This window comes from Schistocerca americana, chromosome 7, assembly GCF_021461395.2.
Source record: "Schistocerca americana isolate TAMUIC-IGC-003095 chromosome 7, iqSchAmer2.1, whole genome shotgun sequence".
In the NCBI taxonomy this organism is placed as follows: domain Eukaryota; kingdom Metazoa; phylum Arthropoda; class Insecta; order Orthoptera; family Acrididae; genus Schistocerca; species Schistocerca americana.
The window spans coordinates 279,199,747-279,205,766 of NC_060125.1; the positions used below are offsets into that span (position 1 = coordinate 279,199,747).

General features: G+C 40.8%; 1 non-coding gene across 1 annotated transcript; it reads right to left on the reverse strand.

Annotated features, from left to right (window-relative positions):
- Positions 1-4,878: 4,878 nt before the first annotated feature.
- On the reverse strand, positions 4,879-4,953 carry Trnas-cga. The gene has a single exon. It is a non-coding gene; the product is annotated as a tRNA-Ser (tRNA).
- Between the last annotated feature and the right edge of the window lie 1,067 nt (positions 4,954-6,020).

A 6,020-nucleotide genomic window follows, 5' to 3' on the forward strand; every position in this document is an offset into this window, starting at 1 on the left:
CCAAATGATCATATGTAGGGTGCTGTTCTCGTTGTTCTTGCTAATGGCTGAATAGTTCATATAGTAATTTTAAATAATTTAGAAGATATTCAAATGAAATTTGTCGTTGTAAACACACATTACTATAAAAGCAGGCAAATACGAGACAAAAACAGATACAGCCCAGAGATCAAACATGTATAGAAATACAATGCATTCTAAATTGATAGAATCTTACCAGCCTCCGTTATGAATCGAAGATACAGTCAGCAAGTGTACATTTCGTAATATAATAAATGATGCTCAACAAACTATACGTTGCGGAATTAAAGTGAAGAGAGACCACAGGGTACATCCAGGAAAAGTAATTCTTATTAAATTAAGAGCAAGTGTGGTAACATTAAGCATTCAATGGGAACTCTTCTTTTAAACGCATTGCAAAGAGTCTGTATGGAATAAGTACACTAAAGGCCAGGACAGGGTGGACTTGTCGCATCACTTGATAGCAGAAGAAACTGGAGTCAATAACGAAGACAGAGGGTTCTTGTATTAGTCAGAATTTAAAAGAGGTCTGGAAGAATTGAGGTCAGATAAGCAGAAGGAATAGATACCATTCAATTACATTTTCTAAAACCATCGTAGCAAACGCCAACCAATCGACTATTTCCGTAGGTATAGAGAATCAATGATACTGGCAACGTACCATGAAACTTTCAGAAAATATCTTCCTCACAATTCCGAAGATAGCAAGGCAGTTGTGTGCGCAATCTACCGCATAGTCAGATTAATATCCCATACATTCAAAATGTTTAAAATACTAATATACAGAGGAACGGGGAAGGAAATTGAGAATCTGTTAGATGAAGATCATTTTGGCTTTAGAAAAGATAAGTGCATCAGAGGGACAGTAGTGACACTTGACTTGATAAAGGATGCAAGCCTGAAGAAAAATGCAGATACTATCATTGGAACTGTCCACCTATGAACAGCTTTCGACAATGTAAAATGGTGCAAGACGATCGAAATTCTGAAAAAAAGAGGTAAGCAGCAGGATAAGACAGGCGACATGTCTACACACCGAAGAATCGATGGTGGTAGAAATTCCTTCTAAACTGAAAGTGTATTTTTAGCTTAACATTAAGAATTCAGGAGTAGGAATGAAATTCAGGGTGAAAAATATTAGAGAAAGATTCATTGACGACATTCTTATCCTCAGTGAAAGTGGAGAAGATTGGAGCAGCTGTTGAATGGATTAAAAAGTGTAAGGAATAAGGGACATGGATTGAGAGTAAACGGAAAAAGACGTTGGTAATGAAATGCAGCAGAAGTGAAAACAGCAAGGAACTTAACTTCAAAGTTGGTGATCAAGAAGTTAAGGAATTGTCTTGCTTTGGAAGCAAAATAACACGTGATGAACGAGCCATGGAGGACACAAGAAGCAGACTAGCACAGGCGAAGGGCAGGTTCCCGGCCGAGAAACGTCTACTGGTATCTGAGGAAGAAATTTCCAAGATTGTACGTTTGGTGCACAGATTTGTATATTAGTGAATTATGGACCGTATGAAAACAGGGGCAGAAGGAAATCTAAACATCTGGGATATGCTGCTACAGAACAATGTTGAGCGTTAGATGGACTGATAAAGTAAGGGATGAGTAGAATCTCCGCGGAGTTTGCGATGAAAGGAAAATATGGTAAATACTAACAAGAAAAGGGGCAGTATGATCCGACAGTGGTTAAGGTGTCAGGGAATAGTCCGTGGTATTGGAGGGAACTATAGAGAGTATCCAGTTAAGGCGAAGACAGAGATTGGAATATTTCCAACAAATGACTGAGGACTTCTGTGCAAGAGCTGTTGTGAAATGGAGAGGTTGGGGCAGAAGCGTAATTCGTGGGGGTTCGCATGAACTGAAACAAGTTAGAATACTGGCGACTCAAAACAATTAATCCACCAATATAAACGGAGATGATTTTGGAAGGCTTCTAAACGCTTTGAGAAAGGAAAAAAACAGTCCCTGTCATTGATAATTATCTTAGTTAGTCTTTTATATCATAAATAGTAGAAGTTTCCAAATTGCAGTCGAACGTGGAGACATCGGGTTAACTATTTGCTAGCCTACCCTACAGCCTCACCCTTCCGCTTGTTTAGCAGACACGATATGTGTTTGATCCTGTTGGTATGGCTGACCTCCATAACATACATCCATACTCTGCAAACCACTATGATTTGCATGACAGTGGGTACATCCGGTGTTACTAAGAATTACGGCTTCCTTCCATAAAAAAATGGCTCTGAGCACTATGGGACTTAACATCTGAGGTCATCAGTCCCCTAGAACTTAGAAATACTTAAGCCTAACCAACCTAAGGACATCACACACATCCATGCCCGGGGAGGGATTCGAACCTGCGACCGTAGTGGTCACGCGGTTCCAAACTGAAGCGCGTAGAACCGCTTGGCCATAGCGGCCGGCCTTCCTTCCATACCATTCTTGTGTAGCGAAGGGCAAATGGCTGCTTAAAAGCATCTATGCACAAGTAGTTTATCTAGTCCCAACTTTGATGTCCCTGCGAGTGCGATGGATAACTAGTTTCAATGTATTCCTAGATTCCCCACTTAATTATGGTTCCTTGAACTTCGTAAGTGGGCTTTCGTTGGGTAGCTGGCGTCTATCTTCATGGATCTGTCAGTTGAAAATTCTACACGTTTCCGTGATTCTCTCTCGTGAGTCTAGCAGAGAGGGCTTCATCTGTGCCCTCCTTTGCATGACGTTATAAAATTTCATGTTAGTTTTAAAGATTCCTACGCAGTAAATATAATATTCTACATCTACATCTACATTTATACTCCGCAAGCCACCCAACGGTGTGTGGCGGAGGGCACTTTACGTGCCACTGTCATTACCTCCCTTTCCTGTTCCAGTCGCGAATGGTTCGCGGGAAGAACGACTGTCTGAAAGCCTCCGTGCGCGCTCTAATCTCTCTAATTTTACATTCGTGATCTCCTCGGGAGGTATAAGTAGGGGGAAGCAATATATTCGATACCTCATCCAGAAACGCACCCTCTCGAAACCTGGCGAGCAATCTACACCGCGATGCAGAGCGCCTCTCTTGCAGAGTCTGCCACTTGAGTTTATTAAACATCTCCGTAACGCTATGACGGTTACCAAATAACCCTGTGACGAAACGCGCCGCTCCTCTTTGGATCTTCTCTAACTCCTCCGTCAAACCGATCTGGTACGGATCCCACACTGATGAGCAATACTCAAGTATAGGTCGAACGAGTGTTTTGTAAGCCACCTCCTTTGTTGATGGACTACATTTTCTAAGCACTCTCCCAATGAATCTCAACCTGGTACCCGCCTTACCAACAATTAATTTTATATGATCGTTCCACTTCAAATCGTACTGTACGTATATTCCCAGATATTTTACACAAGTAACTGCTACCAGAGTTTGTTCCGCTATCATATAATCGTACAATTAAGGATCCTTCTTTCTATGTATTCGCAATACATTACATTTGTCTATGTTAAGGGACAGTTGCCACTCCCTGCACCAAGTGCTTATCCACTGCAGATCTTCCTGCATTTCGCTACAATTTTCTAATGCTGCAACTTCTCTTTATACTACAGCATCATCCGCGAAAAGCCGCATGGAACTTCCGACACTATCTACTAGGACATTTACATATATTTTGAAAAGCAATGGTCCCATAACACTCCCCTGTGGCACGCCAGAGGTTACTTGAACGTCTGTAGACGTCTCTCCATTGATAACAACATGCTGTGTTCTGTTTGCTAAAAACTCTTCAATCCAGCCACACAGCTGGTCTGATATTCCGTAGGCTCTTACTTTGTTTATCAGGCGACAGGGCGGAACTGTATCGAACGCCTTCCGGAAGTCAAGAAAAATAGCATCTACCTGTGAGCCTGTATCTAATATTTTTTGGGTCTCATGAACAAATAGAGCGAGTTGGGTCTCGCACGATCGCTGTTTCCGGAATCCATGTTGATTCCTACATAGCAGATTTTGGGTTTCCAAAAACGACATGATACTCGAGCAAAAAACATGTTCTAAAATTCTACAACAGATCGACGTCGGAGATATAGGTCTATAGTTTTGCGCATCTGCTCGACGACCCTTCTTGAAGACTGGGACTACCTGTGCTCTTTTCCAATCATTTGGAACCCTCCGTTCCTCTAGAGACTTGCGGTACACGGCTGTTAGAAGAGGGGCAAGTTCTTTCGCGTACTCTGTGTAGAATCGAATTAGTATCCCGTCAGGTCTAGTGGACTTTCCTCTATTGAGTGATTCCAGTTGCTTTTCTATTCCTTGGACACTTATTTCGGATTTCCACTGAGATATAATTTAATATACTACTCCCTGCGATTCCTAGCAAGACAATGAGTTACATTCTTTTTCCCCTCTCATCGAGCAGTTGTCTTCCTATCTGCGGAGGCACGAACGTTATCGGAGATCTGTTCAGCATAACTATTCCTAGCGGACTGACGCTTGTTATAATACATTTAGCCGCCATTTTGTGGAGGCATAATACGATAGATTGCTGTTGCTCCTTCTAACGTATTTAGAACGTAACAGCATGGTTTATGAGTGCATGTTGGCAGTCGACAACTTATAGTGCTGTAGAGGAGGAGCAGTCAAAACCAGAAAGGCAAGGAAACCTTTCTACTTACCACTTAACAGTCAGTACTAATCCCATCAAATTTCCATGTTTCTAGGATAAGCTGGTTTACAGTGACGAGGTTGTGGAGAAAACAGATATAGCTTCGTAATTTCAATGATAACGGGAATAATAATAAAGTCTAAGGTCCTTTAAATCTAAAATAGTAGGTAATAATATGTAACCAATTTGAAACTTCCTGGCAGATTAAAACTGTGTGCCGGACCGAGACTCGAACTCGGGACCTTTGCCTTTCGCGGGCAAGCGCTCTACCAACTGAGCTACCCAAGCACGACTCACAGCCTGTCCTAACAGCTTTACTTCTGGCAGTATCTCGCCTCCTACCTTCCAAACTTTGCAGAAGCTCTCCTGTAACAAATTTGTTAAATCATAAATGTTATACTCAACGAGATACAAGAAATGGAGATTGTTACCGGACTTGGGAACTGCATGGCCACCGGACCTGCAGAACAACTTGAAATACTATAATAAATTTAGCTCTTTGCCTTTTACCTACTTAACTGTGGACCAAATAACTAATGTGTGTTTTATAGATTTTTTTGACGTATAACGTAGATCCGGGTAAGGAATCGCAATACAAAAAACAAAAACCTATAAATAATAATCAAATGCAGGCAGCTGTATCATGCATGCAGGTTGACCAATGTTTACAAAACTTCATTAAAAATTCACAGTAGCGAAATTAGCACTGAGTAATTTCATTAGACATTCGTTACATTAATAAATATAAATAATTGTAGAGCGCAGATTGTTTGCCATGTCAGTATTTTACATTTTCATGTGATTTTTAATTAAGTTATTTTGTACACACAACGTTAACTAGCAGAGTTCTCCACAGCACTATGACATTGCTTTTATAATTGATGTTCCACTGTTGTATGCAACTAACGATTGCATCCAGTGCTGTTTCATTTGTCATTACTCAGTATTGTACATACCCTAGAGCATTTAATTTAGTAGTGTCGTGGTTTAATTATTATTTCAACTTTCGTAATGGATTTACGTACCATCTCTGAGTCTACGTCGGATGACATGAATTCACCCACTTTTGACCCTGAAACTGTCCCATAAATCGCTATGTTATGAACCATCGGGCATGAAATGAGTGGCATGATGACAAAGACGTCAATAGTAGGTGTGGTGACCCACGAAAGTATGTATGACAGATTCTATCGCGGTAAAAGTAAGTAAGATAGATTGTATCGCAGACGAACAAACTCGCACTGGAAGTAAAGTAGATACCACACATTCTAGTGTGAAAAAAGTAAATACAACGGATTATATCGCAGAAAAGGTCTGTATGACCGAATGTAAAGTAGGAAAGATCATTATGGAATA